The sequence below is a fragment of the Pithys albifrons genome, chromosome 11 (genome assembly GCF_047495875.1).
Source record: "Pithys albifrons albifrons isolate INPA30051 chromosome 11, PitAlb_v1, whole genome shotgun sequence".
Lineage (NCBI taxonomy): Eukaryota > Metazoa > Chordata > Aves > Passeriformes > Thamnophilidae > Pithys > Pithys albifrons.
Window position 1 is genome coordinate 20,401,291 of NC_092468.1, and position 21,155 is coordinate 20,422,445.

At 39.3% G+C, this 21,155-nt stretch overlaps 1 protein-coding gene across 5 annotated transcripts in view; it reads left to right on the forward strand.

Moving 5' to 3' along the window:
* Positions 1–21,155, forward strand: part of TBL1XR1 (TBL1X/Y related 1) — a 112,625-nt gene that overhangs the window by 54,058 nt on the left and 37,412 nt on the right. For 3 of the 5 annotated variants that reach the window (XM_071566066.1, XM_071566068.1, XM_071566069.1), the window contains exon 3: positions 17,563–17,630. The exons of the other annotated variants lie outside the window; for them this stretch is intronic. The gene's annotated coding sequence lies outside the window, so the exon portion shown is untranslated. The remainder of the gene's footprint in view (positions 1–17,562; positions 17,631–21,155) is intronic. 5 annotated transcript variants of the gene reach the window in all.

Sequence of the window (21,155 nt, forward strand, 5' to 3'; positions counted from 1 at the left end):
AATAATACTGGGATTCATACTGAGCCTATGTATGTAGGATCAGCATCTGTGAATTTAATATTCAAACAAATGGAAGGTATTGATGTCAAATGTGAGCCACACTTGGAATCTTTCTCCTGATTAATGATATTCATGAAATCTTCTCTTTTCACTTAATTTCTTTTGACTGTAGGTGAACCATATTTTATTAAGGTCTACATGTGTTTTAATAATGTTTTATGATGTATTCAGGTGTTTGACAGCTATTTTTAAAAAAGATAAGCCCAGTAGCCTAAATTAAGTTAAAGTTCATCATAACAATATGAAAAGGAGAGGATTTCAATAAAGTAATAAACTGGCAAATGAGCTGCTACAAAATCAGTCATTTCACTCTTGTAATTTTTCTATATTACCTTAGTTGACATGGTTTGTGAAAACAACCATGCACTTCTGGTAAAGAGCATACAGTAAGTGAAATAACATGTATATATGATGGACTGTGAAGACGTGAGTTTATGCGTGTGCTTATTAATGAGAATCCAGAATGAAGTCAGTGGTGGTTAAAATGAACAGAGGGCAGATCAACAACCAGAGCAGATTCTTTTTCCATGAATAAAAGAAACAAATTTGAAACTATCAGGTACATAACACACAAATTAAGGGAAAAAATAGATGGTCAAAGGTTAAAGAGGGAATGAAAACACAAGTTTTATGGTCACAAGATCAAATGAGGCATTAGTTAATTTTCCTTTTTTTTGGTGCAGTTCAGCAGAAGTTCAAGTAATTCAACCGAGTGATTGAACTGGAACAGAAAAGAGTGCCAGAAAAACTGGCTGCTAATAACATAAACAGAAAAAATAATCAAATGAACTTAAGACTTGATGTCAGCATTTCACATTAAAATGCTTTCAGAAAGGCTGGAATTCCATCCCAGTTCATGGAACCTGATTTACATAGAAAACAAATTTGTAACAGCTATTCTTGCAACAGCCGATAAATTATTCTACTAATGAGCCATCAGAATGGATTTAACCAAGAAGTGGCCGAGGCTCAGAAGGTGTTTTGGGGAGACTGACTGACCATCTGGGAAATAGGAAGTAACCTGAGGAGTAGGTGAGGGTATTTGAGCCCTTACCTTTGAACTATGAGGAGGTGACTTAATTATGTAAATTGCAAATGGAAACCACATTAGGCTTTGCTCTAAATAAAAGATAAAATACTGAGGTGATGTGCTGCACTTTAGGCAAGATCACAGCTGCCTTTTCTCATACACATTTCATTCTTTTTACGGTAAGGAAGTAACTAGGATGTTTTTGAGTTTGTGAATGCAGCTTAGAAAAGATTGTTGGTGTACCTTTCTGCTGGCCTAATTCCCAGCCTCTTTTATATTTAACTTTTTCTAAAAACAAAATCCCTTTGTGCTGAATCTTCAGTTTGGATTATCCCCAAGATATTCTCTAACTGCTGTTGCAGTTTGCAAGATTCCTTGGTGAAAGTCCGCCCCAGGAGGTGGGCAGACTCTTGGCTCAAGCTGGAGCTGCCGTGAATAGGCTGTTGTGGAGCAAAGTTGCTGTCACTGACCTGACCCATCCAGTTTTGTTTTGCCATTCCCTTTGCTGCAGCTGACTGAGGTTTCTCAGCATATCAGCCTCCTCATAGCCTACAGGAACAGGCACTACCTCTTGTTTTGGTGGCTTTTTGGAGGGCTTTTAAGGGGATTTTGGGGGGGATTTTTTTGTTTGATTTTTTTTTTTTTTGAGGGGGAAGGGGGGTTGTTATTCACACATGCTGTGGTTGTCTCCATGGTGGTCCACGTATTTCAGTTGAATTTCCTTCTCATCCTAATGTAAACTAAATAAAATCCCATTTTTTGTCTTCCAATATGAGCATATTGAGGCAGTTGCAAGGATTATGCCATTGAGGTTGACTTGGACTTAGACTGCTTCTTTTAAGGCTTCTCATTTTCATCAGGCTGCTTTTCAGTCATCCACGGTCAGATGTGAACTGGAGCATATTTGGAAGAAGTTAAAAGTGTTACATGGCATAGCATAACTGTGATCCACTGAAATATCTTAGTCCTGACGCCCCAGTCTCTGGAGTTCATGGGAGCTCTGCCACTGGGTCGTGAGGGAACTGGGAACATGGGACAAAAACTGTCACTTGGGAGAAAACAGTTTAATTAATGTGAACATTTTAGTTCAGCAAATTGAGAACCACATGTCTTGGACTCATTTTTTGTCTGATTTGGAAAGCAGTTTAATCTGTTATGTAAATCTTTAAATTTATGCTTTAAAAAGGAGTGTTGCGTGCATAAATTCTAAAGCATCCCAAAGAGAACTCATGGCATCTATACATAGCAAATCTATGGAAAAAATACTCATTTTTGGTGTTCTAAGGTTCTGTTGTTACCCCAAGATAGATGTGGGACTTTTTGCATAATGCATGAGTGGAGAAACATAGGGAAAGGCAAAGCTTGAGCAGAGTTTTGCTAGAAGCACCAGCTGTGGTGAGTGACATCAATTTAAAAAGATGTCAGCTATGCAGGACTCATAAGTTAGGAACTTCTGTGCTTGCTTTTGAAGAAAAGGCATTGCAGCCTAAGCAAAGTCAATTGTTCCACATAGTTTTGTGACTTGTAACTCATCCAGTGGAAAATCCATAGTGGTTTGTAGGCACAGTGCTCTGAGTAAGGAAAGGAGCATGGAGATCCCAGGAGGAGATGTAGGTCACAGAGTAATGCACTTGCTTCCCCACTGTCTTGCTCTGCAGCATGTCATTTGTGTTCCAAACAGTGCTATATCCACAGGAATCACAGAATCATTGAATCGATTGGGTTGGAAAAGACCTCTGAGATCATCAAGTCCAACCCTTGGGCCAACTCCTGTCCCTTTACCAGATCATGGCACTCAGTGCCATGTCCAATCTCAGTTTAAAAACCTTCAGGGATGGGGAATCCACCCCCTCTCTGGGCAGGCCATTCAAATGCCTGATTACTCTCTCTGTAAAGAATTTTTTTCAGATATCCAACTTAAATTTCCCCTGGCAGAGCTTAAGCCCGTGCCCCCTTGTCCTATTGCTGAGTGCCTGGAATCTTGCACTTGAAAATTAATACATGTCAGAGAATTCAGATATATTTAATAATAAAATAAATCTAGCCTTGCCTCACACATCTCTTCTGGCTACACTCATGAAAATTGCCTAGAGGTCAGCTGAAAGGGCCTGTTTGGGAAGTGGGTGAATTCACAGCCTTTCCTTGGATGGTTTATGGAGGCTGAGTATAACTGAGGACAACTGGGAAGATAATGCTGGGGCTTGTTTACACAGACAACTTGCTGTGCACTGTCAAGGTTGTGACCCAACAGTGTGATCTTACCATGTGCATGGGTTTAGAGGGTTTGAAGAGCAGTTTGTGGTCATCTCAACTTTGAAATCAGTGTGCTATACAGGCCCTGAAATCCTGTGATAAGAGTGCTATAATTAGGAAGCTCAGTTGGAGAACTGGGTGAAGGAAACACTTGCATTCCTTAAGTATAGTGGATTTGTCAAAAGGAAAAGCTTTCCGTGACTTGCTTTGTATTCCAGAGAAGAATTTCATGATACCCATCTTGACTTAAATGAAAAGAGAAGGAATATACTGGAAAGGGGAGGAGGAGGACAATTTTTTCCCTTGTAAGAGGTGAATGCCAAAAAATCCTCTAAATCGCAGCATTTTGAGGAAGGACTTTTGCTTCTTTTTGTCCTTCTGTCATTACATCTTAGTACAGGAGACTGTAGGATTTGTAAAGCATGGACTTCACTGTAGGAAATGTCTTTATTTATCACTTCTAACCAAGTCTGAGCTATATGGATTCTTTTAGTAATATCTAGAAAAAGTAATTTGTTTGGGGAATCTTAAATCTACTAAATATTTGCTGAGCAAAGAAAGACCCCCAGCCAGGCAGAAGTGCACGTGTGACGCTTTGCCTCACACCAGGATAATGGCTGCAAATTTCTGGAGCTTCAGCTGTTTAATAAGGCATTCCTTAATTCACCCCAACAGCCACAAACAGAAAAAGTTCCTGTTCCTGTGAGGCTTTTTCCTTTCCTCTCTCGGCCTGTTCCCACAAAACACGTCCCTGCTTGCTCTGCTCTAGTCCTGCTTAGTGCCCGAGTTTCTGCCGTGTTTGCTGGGGCCGACCCAGCCCTGGCTGAGGAGGCTTTTTGCTGTATGGTTAGAAAATAAGAGGAGTCACGTTCTCTCACTGCTATATAGATTGTTTTTTCAAAACACAGGATAGATGCCTGACATAGCTCATTAGATAGTTTTTTTCCCCATGTAAACCAAGGGTTTAATCCTCATTCAGTACTACAAATATTTCATTCCACTGGCCAGAGGAAAAGTTAGTGAATTTAGATAAAGATGGCAATATTCAACATTGTATTTATCCTAACTCAGAAACAACTGGCACTTTCTGGAATGTCTGGAAAAACTTTGTTACATCTCAACACTCCCATTATCTTTGAAGACTCTTCAGTGTATTTTGTCTCCCACAGAAGAGGAATCTCGTCTCTCTCTTTTTTCTTTTTTTACTTTTCGAATGGGTGTTCTGGGAGGACAGACAGCAGTGATACTGACTCTCTGGAGAACCTTGGTCCATGACAGGGAGTAGCAGATGACCTAAGGGAATATATATTAAAACAAAACAACAAAAGTTATCTAAAGGAGTCTTTGTTGTTGACTTTTGATGTTGTTTATTGACCTTGTCTGGTTAAATTACGATCTCTTCAGCACAGGAATGAAGTCCTATGTGTTTATGCAACGTTAGCATAATGGGGTCCCCATCTTAAAAAAAGGGTCTTTTGGATGATGCTGTTATTAAAATAAATGGCCATAATAATGTGCATTGTGTCTGGCTTTAGTTGTAGTGAAGGTTCCTTGAGCAAAAAGGGATGGGCCTGAAATAGAGCAGCAACATTTTTAAGTGAAATGAATAAAGTCTCCATGATCTGATGCATGTGTTGCCTTTTAATTGCCTGTGTGTTTTGTAGATGTTTTTGTACTGCTCTGTTTTATCCAAGTGTATGTAAAACCACATCAGAGCTTTTACAAGGGTTTGTATCAGTGCATGTTGTGATTTATACTCAATAGTAAAGATGATGACTTCCAGAGGTTTTTTGGTTTTATATAATCCTGGCTTTGCAGCCTTGTAATTCACTTGCTGTCTGTTTTGCAGTGCAAAGCAGTGATATAAATTCTGCCCATAGACCTGTTTGACTCTTCCTTCTCTGCAGGTGATAGAAGCAGAGCTGTGGGGGTGGCATCTCCTCCCCTGCTCCTGTACCTGCTTGTTTTCCTCCCAGGCACTGATTCCTGGTAGCCTTGGGGTTTTTTTCCTTCAGGTTTTAGTGTTACAGATGGAACTGAGGAACAGGGTAAACAGAGATGAATTTGGTTACATATGGCTGTGCTGTGAAAAATGCAGGTCGTTTGTGTCTGGAAAATTGGGTCAGGTTTTAATTGCATTGTCAAGGGTAGTTAATGCTTAAATAGTTTGCTTCTCAGTGTAAAAAGGAACAAAAATGGACCTGCTGTTAACTTTTCCTAGCACTTTTAGAATTACAGTGTGTATGTATAAATTGAAAGTACAACAGGTGTAGAAAGCCCTACGAACCTTTAACTGTGTGCAAGTGCTCTGTTTTCTCTGTGACAAAACGAACTACTTTTGTTTTTCAATAACACATTTTGTGACATATCCACAATGAGCCTCTTCTCATCCGAGTGTTGCCATTCTGAACAGACAGACCATTTGCTTCTCCTGAGGCAGAAAATAACATTTTCAGTACATTTGGAGTAACATTTCCAGCAGATTTGGGAGCTGAAGTCCATGATCACTTGCCAGTGCTGCTGCCTCATCCCTCTGCCTCCCATAGCCTGAGTCACAGGTTTGCCCTCGGCAGTGACCACAGGGGTTGTGTAAGTGACTGACTGTCTGCCTCTCTTGCTGTGCTGCACAGGGTCATTGGAGCTTCTTCCAAACTGAACTCGGGTGAAGAACATGATGGCAAAGGATTTATTGTTTCTGTGGTTATATAACAGGATATTCAGTTAGAATAATTTCAGTTAATTGGGGTAAATTCAGTGGAAAGGCAGCTTCCCTGGCATCTTTGAGGGGGAATCCTCTGACCAGGAGATCCACGTGGCCTGACCATGAAGTCTGTGGTTTGTCAGGTGGAAACTGGTTCCCTCAGGAGTGGCAGGGAAGCTGTGGGATATTTGATAATAATCTGAAAACACAGCACTTACAAAAGGGTGTTCATCTCCCAGCAATAGGGGTTGTGTCCATTATTTACTTGGGGTTTTTCCATGATTTGAAGAAATTTTTTGTGTAGATTGCTTTGAGTGATCTGTATGAGGCAGAACTTAGAAAACCATTTGTCTTCATAGCTTACCCAAACCTTTAAATTCTATCCCTATTTCTATTAAGATGAATTAAACCATAAAAAAATCATGTCAAATGTCCTTCCATCTGTAAAACCAGCTTTGCCTGGGGTAAATGTAACTAAAAAAAATAAAAATAATATTTTCCTTCTGCTGGTAGTGTTTGCATGTTTTAAGATAAGTGTTGCAGCAAACTGATTTGGAATAGGAGAAAAATCAGAAGATATGAACTAAGTCTTGACTTGTTGCTGGTTTTATATAAAGCAACTAATGTGGTGTTGATTGTGGTGTTACAGCTACAGAGGCAAAATTGCTTATTGATAGCTGGGCTCCAGTTTTTATTCAGAGCTGTAAGATGTGGGTTCCTACAGCTATTGCTTGAATGGCATTTGCTGATAGTGGAGACTTTCACTTAGCTGGTCAAGCCCACCCTAATCCTGAAAATTTTTAAATGATCTTCTTAAGGTTTAAATTTTTCAAAATGCCTGAAGGAATAGCCCATCAAGGGGGGGATGGAACCACATTCATCTTTTCTTTATTACCTCCTTTTCAAGCACCTTGAAGCTTTTCTGCTTACAAGTGTGACAGTTACTAGAAAAAATAAATTGTACAATGGATATAAAAATATCCCATGTGATGAAAGTGGCTTTGGATCCCAACTAGCTTTGTGTTCTGTTTCTTCTTGCAGCTCTTGTTTCCTTTTCTCACTTTTGACTCCTTCAGTTTTTTAATAGTTATAGTGTTAAAGGGAATTTTAAGACAAAAGGAAAATATAGGAAATTGAAAAACATAGACAATCCTGTTCCCAGAAAGCAAATGATGATCTTAATAATTCAGGATTCTCTTCACTCCCCTTGGATTTAAAGGTGAATTGACAATGTGCAAAATTAGTTACAGCTACAATTGATTTCTTTGTGCAAGTGCTTTGCTATGCATAAATACATGAGAAATTAAACAGCTGGCAGAGAGCCCCTGTTTTTTTGTAAATCTTAAGTTTAGGAGGATGATTTTTTTTATTTTTTACAAGATTGAAAGAGCTAGCTGTAGAAGGAAGTAAAAGGCATTATTAGGAGGAATTTGCTCCTGCAAGCTGATGGAAAGTGATGTGATTTTGTACCAAGAGGAAAGCTGAGCAGCAATGATTACTGTGTTTCTCTTCAAGTCTATCTCCCAAACATTTCTGAGCATTCCAAATTAATCTGCTATAAAACTGTAAAAATAGATTATTATTATTATCCGCTGAATCATGAGCACGGGTCACATCTTGTTGAGGAGATGGTGTTCCTTAGTCTTGTTTAGAGAACTGTTTCTATGTAATTCTGTCTCCACTTCTGCTTCCTCTCCGTGGCAGATATACCTGAAACAATTGAGCCCTGCTTCTCTCTCAGCAGAAGGCTTGAGGCAATTTAGTATGTGCTGGCAGGGTTTCTCCTGCCAGCTCTCCATCTTCAGTGAGCCTCTCCAGGATGCTCCTTTTTCCACTTTTCTGCAGATAGTGTCAGGCATCTGGAGAGGGAAAGGAAGAAGAGAACTGTTTTGAGGGCAAATCACAAAACAGAAGAAAACAGTGGAATAGGCCATGTTCTTTAAAAATGTAATTTGCCTCCTCTGAAGTCTGTGGTCTGGCTTTGCCAGAGGAGTCCTCAGTTACATCATTAACAAAAGCTGTAGAGAAGGAAAGTTCCATGTTGATTTTCCTTGATAGAAGAAACAGGAGAGGCTGTAGCAGGACCTCAGTGTGTCAGTGGGTACTGTGTGTGGAGTGTCTTCACTCCTGCTGACTCTTGAATCACTGTGGGGCTTGGTCTGGACCCAGGGTAGTTTCGTGCAGAGTGTCTTGTGGAGGTGCAGGCCCTTCCCCCCACTGATTGATGAGATATATTGTTAAAGTGGTGATTTTAGCTTTGTTGGTGACTCTTCCATTTAAATACAGCCTAAAGATGGAGTTGTACATTGTATTGCATCTCACAGGGCACTGCTTGTAGTACCAGTAATCAAAGCCAGGCTGTGGGTGGGGAAATTAAAAAACCAAGTCCAAAAATTTCTTACTGTCATGTCCTGGACACTCACTCCTTCCAGCATCACTGTGTCCAGTATCCAATCCTTTCTCTAGATAGAAGAATGTTTGCAGCAGCTTATGTGCTGTAATAAAGACTACTGAAATGTACCATGGCTTTTGGTATAGTTGCCAATAATGAAGGTTAGGTGTTAATTTGGGAAGGCACACAATAGGGGTATTGTAATTGAGCAGTGGCTGACACGTCGCTCAAAACTCAAAGTAGGTTGTACTATAAATAAAGTCTCTTGTTTTGCAATTGACATTTTGCTAGTGGGTGGCTAATTTGAAGGGAAATAGACCAGTGATCTAATATTAATAACTAATTAATAGTTATGTGGATATTTCAAGTCTATTTTTCTGCTTATTTATAGGCATGTATTATTCATCTATGCTGTGTGTCCTTCTTTGCGTGTATGTTTAATTCTGAAAGTTTTGCTTCAGTAATATTCAGGCTTATGGGCCTTTGCAATGTAAACCTTGAAAACAAAGTTGGTGTGTTCTTCAAAACCACTTTTTGAGGATGACAATTTCAAAGTAATGACACTTGGCAACTGAGGGAGGTCTCCCTCTTGAAGGAGGGCCTAACAGGAAACCCAACAGTACGTTGTCTACATCTCATCTTAATTTTTGAGTCCTGAATCATCATCAGCACTGTGTGTTTTCCTGTGTATGAAGGGGGCAGTTTTTAGGCCTCCATTGAAAGTGTGTATCTGATAGACAAACTGAAGAGGAATAAAATAATAAGGGTTGTCTCACAAGAAGCCTTGTCTTTTGGAATCAGAGTAAAACATGCATTCAAGAGCACATCGCTTCTTACTGCACATGTGTTACTGTACCAAAGAGATGTTCTTGTTTGCTCTATGGGACAAATTTCTGTGTAGATTTGTATCTCCTCTGCCTATTCCCCTTGCCTTTTGCCTTCTCTCACACTTAAAATCATCTGCAAATCAATAAGTGTGTGATACTTGCCCCCTTATGAATTCTTAATTGAGTTGGTAATAAGGCAGAAAAACTATGTGAGAAATGGATTATACTTTGTATATGCTTCATGTTTTAGATCTGTTTTGTCACACATCCAAACATTTTTCTATGCATTCCACTGAACTCTGTAGAACAGTGCTGTGATACCCCAGGCTGTGACTGCTGGCTGTGGAATTTGTGTGTTGCCTTTGTATCTTGTCCCTCTTGTGTGAGTAACTTTGCTGTGAGCATTCAACTCACAGGGAACAAAAATTGTTTCCTCACTATCTATAGGGTTTACATTACTCATTTAGCTGTTGTCCTACAAGGTTTAAGCTGTGTCCTAGAAAGCATTTGCTATTATTGGATTAAAACCCAGCTGCTGTTACCTGTGGAACTCACCTGGCAGTGGTGGCATCTGTCGACCATGCACTGCATTTTCTGCATGAAGGTCTTCTCAGCATTTGTTGGAAGTGTGAGGAAAAGCCCATATTAGTACCAAATGTCTAACAACAAGCAGATTTAGTGTTCTGCCTTTTAATCCCCTGCACTTCAGAGGGTGGGTGTGCAGCTGTTTGCTTGTTGGAGGGCACAGTTATCAATGATAGAGGAAGTGTAATGTGGGGCTTGGAGTTTTCACAGCCAAACTGGCAGCTGCCAACACCCCTCCAAAGGGGATGGGCTCTTTGGATGGGCTCTTTTTTATTTGGTCTCTATAAAGCTGTGTCTGCATGTGTTTCAGTGTAGTTCATAGCTCATCATTGTGAAACATACAGTTCTAGATGGACAGACTCATTGAAGAAAGCTTCTTGCTTCCCATTTTCTTGCAGATATCTGAAGATTTCAATTTCAAAGTGGTTTTGTTTGTTTGTTTGTGATTTTCTTGGTTTCTTTTTCCTGGCTCTTATGTACTGTGCTGTGCTCAGGACAGCTCTGGGCAGAGAACCAACACAAAATAGGTTGTGTCACTGGTGCAGTGAACTCCAGCTGGAGAGGTTGGGGTTTTGAGCATCACTTGGGATCCAGGACATTTCAAGAAGTGCTTAATAAGGTTTGGTTATCCATTGATAAAATGCAGCTGGGAGTGTTTGTCCAGTTCACAGTGGTCTGAGGAAGAGCTGAAACCACTGACACACAAGTTGTGTATGAAGGCAGATAACGAGGCCCATGTTTAAACTCTGCAGGACACATGAAGTGTGATTTCTCTGATTTCTCTTGTTTCATGGTCAGTTTGAGGCATGTTGGAAGTGACTGGCAGGGGGTTGTTGTGAAGTTTTTGTCCTTGTGTATTTTTCTGAGGTTTTTTGTGTAACAGTTCAAGTTTTTCTTTTCAGTTCCCTGTGACTCAGGATGTCTTTTGTCTGTGCATGTGCTTATTGCAGGCAGTCCTGTGTTTAACATAGTCCTGTTGATTCTCATGTAATGAGAACCAATCACAAGGTGCACTCTTAATCTGCCAAGGTGTTTAGACAAATTTTAAGATTCTCTAGTAATCAAAAAAAATCTCTTAATACATTGAAAATTTGCAGAAATTCTCTTGTGTTTCAAGTGTTGACATGGTGGTGCTGGGTCATAGATTGGACTCTGATCTCTGAGGTCTTTTCCAGCGTAAGTGATTCTGTGATTCAGTGGCAACTTCAGTGTTTTCTTCTCTGCTAAGAAGCATATCTGTGTGGGCAATCCTGCTTGTCTTTGCAATATTTCCTTGCTAATTTTTTTGTTCAAAAGTAATAAACGGTATTTGTCAAAGTACAATTATAGCAGGTCACAGCATGTTAAGCATCTTAAAAATTACTTGTGTATCAATACACAGGAAATGTCTGTCAAACACTGGGAATATGAGACAATGATTCCTGTACCAAATTCTTATGTCTTGAGCTGCTGCTGATCTACCAATAAATTCAAGGAACTTCATCTGCCCTGTGAAGGGTTGAGGGCAAAGGCAATAGACAGTTCGTGTGTTGGAAGTAAACAAGTTAAGTTTGAGTGACTCTTACGCCTACATGAGATTTGAAATACAGAACTTTTTTAATGGCTGGGATTCTTGTTTGTTTTGGATATGTAGACTTGGAATGTGTTCTTCCAGTTGAATGGATTTTTGACCTGTTTTGTTTGAGTTTGTCTTGTGCTCCGTATGAGCTGCTCCAGTATTTACAGGCCTTGAGACAGTGTTTTCTTATACAAACGTGTAACTTTCTGAGTAGCACCACAAATTAGTGTCCTTTTGCAAACACTTTTTTCCCCCTCTCCCATTATTAAAGGCCCATTGAGTCTGAACGTGAAGTAATGTAACTTTCTACAAACATGCACAGTTTTCAGCGTGATTGGAAGATGTTTTGGATTCCTGTCTTTGGCCCTGTGCAGCCAAGAGCCCAATTACAGGCATGGTTAGAAGGCGATCGCGTGCGCTGGGCAGATTATAACAAGATTCCAATAATGTAAAATTGCTGCACGACAAATTAGTTTGTGTAGATTTTGACAGTTGTTGCCTTTAATAAACTGAATTATTAAGCAATACACAGCTGCAAGGCTTCTAAAATTGAAGAAAAATAGACTCTTATTTCCTTGTCAGAATGTTTTCCGTAGAGCAGGACCCTGGGCATCAGTAAGTCTGATTTGAATTGTTCAGTTGACTTTGTGATCAATCTGTCCCAAGATGATTTTGTCTCTGTAAGCAGATGATAAACAGATTATAAGAGCTACGTTAAAGACTTTGTCAGGCACCTTCTTTTTGCTGTTAGTCCTCACAGATGCAATCGCAATCTAAGATTTGTCGGGGTTTATTGGGATTTATGAATAAATGGTGACCAGATTAATGCCACCTTCTTATTTTCACTACAAACCTGAGCCAAGAATTTACCTCAGGTCTCCTGGGAGGGTGCAAGAGCTGTCGGTGTGGTAACTCCATATACTGATTGAATGGAATCTCTGAAATCCAAGAACCTGTCGTTCCCTCTAGTAAGGTGTTACTACAACGCTATAAAATACAGCAAAACTACTACATTCTAGCAATCAGGTTATTCAATCAGTAGCTTTATTACACTCTCCTGTCCTGAGCTGCATTCCAGCTGCAGGTTTGAGAACTGCTGTGGCTGCCAAGTGACATTTGTATCTACATTGGCGAGTCTCTATTTTAGTGATACGGACTTTAATTAGATATGACATAATTATGATGCGAACTGATCTCAGTCCAATTTAGGGCCAAGCCCCACTACTTTTACATACATTTCTAAGCAAATTAGAGCCCAGTTTGGGGTGTGTGCTCCATCCCAGAGGTGCTACTTGGTATCTGTTCCAAAGGAAGTGGGATGGGGCAATACACGGTCACTGCCCACAGTTGGGCTCTTTCCTCCTCTCCTTTCTGAGCGTCCTTGGCTGCTGTCGCTTGTGGTGTTTTAGCTCTTGCACTTTTCTCCTGGGAGAACATGATGGCACTGACTTAATGGGGGTAAATGGAAAGATGAAGGCTGCTCGTTTTCTGCACATGGAGAGGGTGAACCTCTGGTCATGAATTCAAAGGCAGGCTTGGAGTATGTAGCAGCCTCTGCTCTGGGAATGGTGGCAGTGAGGATGGTTGATGGCATAAAATAAGCTGCTGGAGATTGTGTAGAGTGGGGAAAAAATAAGAAAAATATATTTATTTACCAAATTCTAAAACTGGAAAGTGGAGGATTTTCAGGAATGAGAGGCTGACAGTGAGGTTTGCAATGCTTTTGAGTGGCTTACACTTTGAAAGCTGCTTTTTAAGGAAAAAGATGCAAGCTCCAGAGATCATTTTTAATGAATATGTGAAGTAGTGCCCGTAGCATTTGCAACACCATGGAACAGTACTAGAGGAGACAACCTTTAAAATATTAAATGCTTCTGCCTTCCAGTTTGGTAAAAATGATTCCTCTGTTGGATTTTTTTTGCACTGAGCATATATTTATAAAACTTAAAAACATTAAGCCAAGTAGTGTGAATTACAATCAGGACAAAGTTTTGGAATCTCTCAAACAGAAAGAATGAGAATTTCAGCATCTTGTTTCCAAAAAAGTTGTACATACTTTTTGCTTCCTTGATGAGCCCCTTGGCAGTCAGTCAAGTATAAGACTTTTTGAGCACCATTGATGTACTCTGAAAATATCCTCTGCACTTAAATCGTTAAGAGGATGAATTATGGAAGTGACAGGGGAAGGAAGAGAAGAAAAGATGCACATTCACTTGGGGCATTGCCTTGAGGCTGGTGTCATTTGTTGGTTGGATGGTCTCTGAAATAGAGGCATTAGAGGGAATGAGTTGTAGCAAACAGATCAAATATCTCATATCTAATCATACTCATCATACAGAAAAGAAACAACATCAAATACTATAAACAGGTGGTCTGGTGGGGAAGACAGCAGTAAACAATACTTCCTAAAAGTAGATAATTTCTCTCTCCCTGAAGGGCCATATTCAATTTATAAAATGCCCATCAGTACTTTTTATGACCGCATCATTTACTTTTCTGTCTTTTTCCTCCTACCAATACATGATTTAAAATCAAAACAAGCAAAAACCCCAGACAGTCATTAAAAAAAACATAGTTGTTTGTTGAAAACCAGTTTGGGGGGATTTTTGTGTTGGTTTTTTGTTTGTTTTTTAATTTAAAAATTGGTACTTAAGAAGCCCCAATCTAATAGCAGTAAGGGTTTCAGTTTAAGAAGCAGAAGAGAAGAATCTGTAATAGGAGTTGCTGCCCAAAGCTTGGGAGGGTTGCAAACAATGCTGTAATTGTAAGAGATTAAGTCGTTCTAGTTTGGATAGCTATGTTCCTTTAATTCAGAGAAGTGCTGGACACACTTTTCCCTGTGTTTCTTTCTGTCAGCAAAACGAAAAAGGTTGTGGAAAAAACCCCACCCTTGCAATGGGTGACTGGGCTCCGTGCTGGTCTCGGAGCACGCTCTAGTGGCAGGTCCATCCAGCCCATCCTCCACCTTCACTGATGGGAATCAACCTCTCAAGAAAGAGTGACATTTTCACAGGATCTTTTGAATTTTACCATTTCTGTCGCTGTCCTGTGCCAAAGCAAGTGCAGTGTGTTTACATGCACCATCATCACGTGTGTTGGTGGTAGTGAGATAAAATTCCTGCTCTCTAATTAATTTTTCAGTGGGGAAGTAATGTCTAGTTTAGCATATGGTTTTTAAATGCATAGATATTTTAAGCTGCAGAGGGAAAGATTTCATGGTCACGATGCACAAATTCTTACAGAGTGTGAGCATTTTAGTAACAGATACAGTTGTTAAGTTTGCCTGTTAGCATCACATAAAATGTTGAGCTCTCAAAATCATGCACATTTTTGCAGTGTTTTCTGTTCTTGTCCTCCCCCTGGGGCTGATAAATCTCTTAGGCCTTCCCCTCCTACTCAACTCTTTTTTTTTTTTTTTCTATGATGAGACTGTAGCTTTGCAGTTTGATTCTCATCAGATACTGTGAAATACATGTAGACAGGCATCTTGGAAGAAAAAATAAAGACTAAGCATGTAACTATGAAGCAATTCACAGCTGAAGAGTGGATATAGTTAGGGAAATTATGCCCTGTGATTACAGGTGAGCACCCTGCAATGTGCTTCATTTCATCACGTCACTTGGTAGGAATATGATTAACTGTGAAGTTTTTATCCTTCATCCTCTGCTATATGTGAAGTTTTTTTGCTACAAATTCTGCTCATGTCACTAATGTACATTAAAAAACCCAAAAGAACATTCTTGTTTTATGTAATGTATCTGTGCCACACATGCAGTGATTGTTACTCTTATGTATTAATTTGAAGAAAGTTCAAAGTGTTTTCAGGATAAATATAATTTAGGGGATTCTCTGATAGTCACATTATGTGCTGCAAGTACTGCAGAAGTAGCTGAGTGTCTGAATCCATCTCAAAAATTACTTTTGTCATTTAGTCATTCTTAAAAGCCCTGTCAAGCTGGGCCATGCATTTAATTCTTGCTGTGCACCTCGGCCCTCTCCATCCCATGGCAAGTGAGTTAACTCTGAGCAAGTTTCCTGCTGTTGTTGGGACATTAAAGCAATGGTGAATTTCTGGTGTTCTGTCTGTGTTGTGTTTTGTGTGTGTGCTCTGTGGGGAATTGTGGAGAGGAAAGGAATTCCTCTCAGTTGCTTCTGTTGAGGGTGTAGTGGTACCCTGCCCTGCTTCAGGGCCTCTGGGTTCTTTCTCCTGTTTGGCATCATTTGGGGGGTAATTTCAGTTATTTACTTGAAACTGAATTTGTTCCAAATGATTGAAAAATACCTAATGTCAACATGAAGTGCACAAAGTTCAAAACATGGAAGTGTTGAAACTTTTTGCTTTGTCTTGTTTGTTCAAACAAGCAGGATCAACATCCCCTTTTAATGACCTTTTGCACTTAGAGTTAAAATTTTATAAGTGTTTTAAACTTGGCTTCTATTTTTTTCACATTAAATTTTAGCAATACAGTTTTTATATACAGTTATGTTTGTAGAAATGATCAAAGCAGTACATGATAGCCTAGCAGAGAATTAAAATTGCCTTAATACAGGGTCAGGACCTTTTCACTTATCTTGTGAACTGCTGTCAGTGAGTGTTAGAGAGGATCAGGGCACTTCTACAGTCCAGGGTGGTGGTACTGGAGTGTTTTTCTCAGAAATGTGATGATGAATAAATTGACTTTATTATGGTTGCACTGATGATCTCACAGTGATGGTTTGTAGCATTAACTTCTCACTCCTCTGCAATGTAGTATTTATGTCTCCTTATTTGGAAATGTAGGCCATTAATATGGAGATATGAATGAAATATTAATTAAACAAATGCTGCAGTCCCCTATACATGGAGGAATGTAGAGCCATCAGTGCATGTGGCCTTCTCCCATCTCTCACCAGGGGTTCTTTCCACGGTTTTGGTGACAAATCTCCATTTGGCTGTTTGAGGTTTTGCAGGAGGGAGGAAGAGAAGTTTATTTGAACCTCTTGGGAATTTAAACATGGAAAATGAGTGCTGACCACAATACCCTGGGGTTCCTCAATCAAAAAAGGAAAAATATTGTTCAGCTTAGCAACAGACTAAATAGCAGAGGGTTTCTTAGAGGTCAGTGGTTACTTTTAGGATGATGGAAAGTCTGTAATGCTGTGTCCTGTTCAAGGCATGTGCTGCCTTCCTTGGCTTTAATCCTTGTTGTAAGGAGGTGTTAGGGAACCTTCAGTGTGACTTGTGTTTCATGAGCCCTTTTAGCTGGAGTTTAGATGTTTGTTGCCTTTCAGATCCTCTTCCATTTGGGGCAGGGTTATCTGTTTTACTTTGTCCTGCTTCAAACAGTGGTTTTTTGATACATGGATTCTTTTTTTGTGGTGCCCAGACAGTGTTCCTGTATTTCTGCCTTCAAACCTTTCTTGTTAATCCCTTAGTTTACATAAAATCACTCTCTAATGATTTAATCTGGATGAGTATTGGTGGTAGGAATCACTGTTACACAAATACAGGATCAGTAATTATTCTGATCACAGGTGGGTAATGGACTTCTAAGGGGTGTTTAAGTTTTGAAGTCACCTGTAGGAATTACCTTCATGAGAATGTTTCAAGGATTGTTTCATATAATGTGTTCTCCTCTTTTTGGTGTTAAATTCAACTCAAAAATGGTAATTTTTGAAAAAAAATATTTTTTTTTTATTTGATCATGGCCTTGTATTTCCTAATTTTTTATCTTGCTATTGTATCATTGTGATTGTATACACTGGCTAACCCTGCAATGAGCTACTGCACCAATACTTACCTATTTGTAAACTCTAATCTGGATTCTCATAAAGTCCCCTTTTGTCAATGTGGGCAGACAAAAAGAACAGAAGTTCCTTTGAAGCTGATGCTCTATTCTGAGCTGGGGTTTTGCTTTCAACTAATACAGTGAGAAGAGGATAGAGTTGAAACTGTGCCTGTAATTTGTTTTTAAATAAATTCCATGTAAATAATCAAAAGAACGGTCTTTAATTTTTGTTTATTTTCTTAGCTAAGCATATATTGTTATCAGTAGGAAACTGAATGTTGTTCTAATTCTTTCAGTTAACAGGCTGATAGAAAAATAGCTTTTATCCTTTTTTCATCCTTTAAAATAAATATTGATAGAAACTATCATAATATGGTTTGTGTTACAGGTGGTGTAATACCAAGGGCTGTACTGCTGCCACATCACAATTTTGTGGGGTTTCAGAGAGTAGTTCTGGTAAGGACACTCAATGATTTATCTATTTATTTGTCATAAAAGTGGACTGATAGTTTGGTACAATTTAGTATTACGTGCATTTATCGTATTTGTTAGGTATTGGTTTCTGCAGTTCACTAAATCCTTATATTAAGTGCTATTTTATTCAGTGGTCTTTAACATCTTCTTTTAGAGCTGTTAGTGCCTCATGTGTAAATCCATATTCATTTGGTTGAGAGTTGTTATGATATAACACATCAATTCACAGCATGGAAATATTAATAAATAGACCTTTTGTCAAAACACGTAGTAAAAGCTGTATTGTCTCCTAGAAGTGTGGAGTCACTATTGCTTGGTGTCTATCAGTGTTTAAAAAGGGGTGGAAAGTTACTGTAGTTTGGTTATAGTATGGGGTTTTTTCAAGTGCAAAAGTCTTGTCTTCCTGAAGGAAAATGTGATTCAGAGGGCAAAAATTCAGACCATTTGCTGTTGTTTCTTCTTAAGTGTAATGCACAGTCATGATTTTGCAATCATTTGCTTTTAAATGTATGTAACTACAATCCCTGTATCATTTCTTTTGATTTTGGATGCTTTCCTTAGACATATTTTCTTATCTCTCCATGGTTGGAGTTACAAGGGAGATGAGATTACCTTTACTTTTTTCTTAGGAAGGGAAAATTCATTCTGTCCAAGTCCACAAGCAGCCCTGCTCAAGCATTGTGCAAGAGCACAACTGAGCATTTGTTCTTTCAGCAGGAGATAACTGATACCACATTTGTATCTGTAGAATTTTTAATATATACTGTAATTTAACAAATGTCTTGTGGGTGTAGCAGATGTCTTTTCTCCCCTCCCCCCCCTTTTTTGTGTTAATTCACTTTCCCTTAAAGTTTTTGGCAAGCTCCCTTTCTGTGCTGTCTTAGGTCTACAGAGGGCACTCAAAGACAGAGGGAATTTGTTTTAAAAAACCTTATCTTGTAAGTAGACCCCCACAAGGTAGAGAAAAGGGTCTTGCTGATGTTCTCTGTGGCCTTACTGTACTGGCTCTGCTCCAACACATCACTTAAGCAATTCCAGTCAGTGGGACCAGAATATGTTGAAATACTCTTCTGGATTGATCTATAACTGTGTATACTTTCTGAAACCAAGGTGGGGTACATAAGAACTTCTCAATGAGATTCTCTGATCAAGCTAAGAAACAGGCAGCAGGTCTGTCTGGGTTGGAGATACTGGAGAGGGGGATGTCTTTTCTTGAGAAGTCTCCAGCGGCTGAGGAATTAAGGAAGCAAAAGGGAACTGGAAATTGAGTGAATGGGTGTAAAGACTGAAGCCCTTTCCCTTCCTGTCATTGCATTAGATTAGTTTATCTAAAATAATTGGGCATGGTACTGTACAATCTGTGTGATTTCCAGCTCTGTACGTACATAATGCCTTGAGCATGCACTGGTCATACATTTAGGCTGACACCAGAGTTTCTAAGTCTTGAAGTGGAAGAAAATGGGCTTTCAGATTTATATGAGAGAGATGGCATTTGGAAAGTTTTGAGTAGCATCACTCAAGAATGTTAAATGGCAATTCTGCAAAGTAAAAACATCACAGCTTTATAAATATTTTAAGAAAAGAAAGATGATGGGAGCTCCTTGGAGTCTGAGAAATACTGAAAATTTTTCAAAGTGTTGTGAGCAATTTGTGCAGTACTTATTAAAGTATAATGTCATCTGGAGAACTCATGGAGTTCTTTCTTCTAGGATTTCTTTCTTTTCAAATAATGCTCCCATTACTGGAAATGGGTGAGCAGAATTTCTCATGTATAGAATCTGTTTTTCCAGTGTTTGAGGTAAGGTAAAGATAACCAAAGACAGTGGGTTTCTTTTTTTGAAAGGCTGTCCTGTGTAATTTAACTCTGAACTGGCAGAAGTAGTTACTGCGATTGCCTAATTCTGCAGAAGACAGAGTAGAGGTCACTTGTGGGACAAGCTGAAGATCATTTCAGTGCAGCTGCCTGTGTAATAGTGGCCTGCAGTTACAAGCCGTGGTGTGTTTCCATCTCTGCTGATGTTTTAGCTTGACTAAGCAGAACTGTTCTCTCTACACAAAGCTATGATTGTGTTTCCAACTGCATCAGTGGAGGAGATGGTTTAATTCAAAATAGCACCTTCTGATGGAGGGGGGTCCTTATTGGACAGATGATGTATTGTCAGGTTTTGAATAGTTTGCTTCAGAGGGGAGTAATTAAAAATAGTGAGAACAGATGTCTAATGTAGGCCTAAGCTGTCAGAAAGAAGAGGAAATGTCCTGGGTTTGAACTTTTTATCTTAATTGGATCCCTTGTGACTTTCAGCCCATTTGATAAGGGTTTCTTTAGCAGACTCTCCTGCTTCTCCTGTACAAAGCCAACAGCTTTAAATTTTAAGGTTTTTATGTGTGGGTGTAGGAACTCATATAGTTTTTACATACAGTTTGGAAGGATGATTCCTTCACAAAACAAAAATTTTGTGTACCACGGGCTGTTTTATTGTAGCTTTTTTATCTCCCATGTGCTCTACAGAAAAGCAAAATACTATTCTTTTAAACTGTGTTTTAGTAAATTTTTTGAATCTTGCTAAATATTCTCCTATAGGTGTGTTCAGGCTCCTTTTATTAGTCAGAGCTCTGTACAGTGCCAAATTATCAAAAGGAACATTTGGTACACTACTTTAATCTTAAATGTGATTGCTTTTAGAGATACAGGTGACTTTGCAATGTGCAGGAGCCAACTGGGGCTGTGCTATGGCAGGCGTGTGCATGAAATCTCTGGGAATTTTTCCTTTACAGTACTATAAATATGCCTCTAGACTTCAGCACTGATGAAGTACCAAAACTTGGCATTCATTCAAAGTTGTTCTTCGTCTAGGATAATCTGGGTTAGGTAAAATATTCCATTTTCTACAGGCAAGGAAAGAAGCTTGTTTTTATTTTTCAGGGCATACTGTAAAAGAAAAAAACTGGTTTTGATGATTCAGATATTGGAAAGGTTCCCAGTTTAAAAAGTGTCTTGGTTTGAGATAAGCAACTGCCAACCCCCCCAAGCACAGAGAGAAAAGCCTCCCTCCTAACACCAGGGAAAGGGAGGAAAAGAGAGGGGAAAGAAAAAAACACTTCAAACTGCATTTATACTAAATCTACATATATTTTTCACAGAAAGAAAGAGACAATTAGAAGAGAGTACAAATATACACTCACACAAGTCTACAACAACAAGTTCCCCACCTCAACTTCTTAACGAACACACAAATTCTACTGTCCTAACTACACATTACTTAAGAAAAAGCTTATTCCCCAGGGAGACAAACCCAAGCAGAAAGGAGAGACCCAGAAGAACACATTTTACTTTCCTGAGGTACCCTGTGAGCCAGTGGTGGGCCTGGTCCTCTCCATCCCCCCTGGGACAGCATCGTGCGTCCTCCCAAGAGGAGGGCTGAGAAGCAAATGCCTTAACCACTCCCACACTGGTTCCTGCTTCCCTGGAGATGATGTCATAATGTGGTATGGAATACAAACTTACTG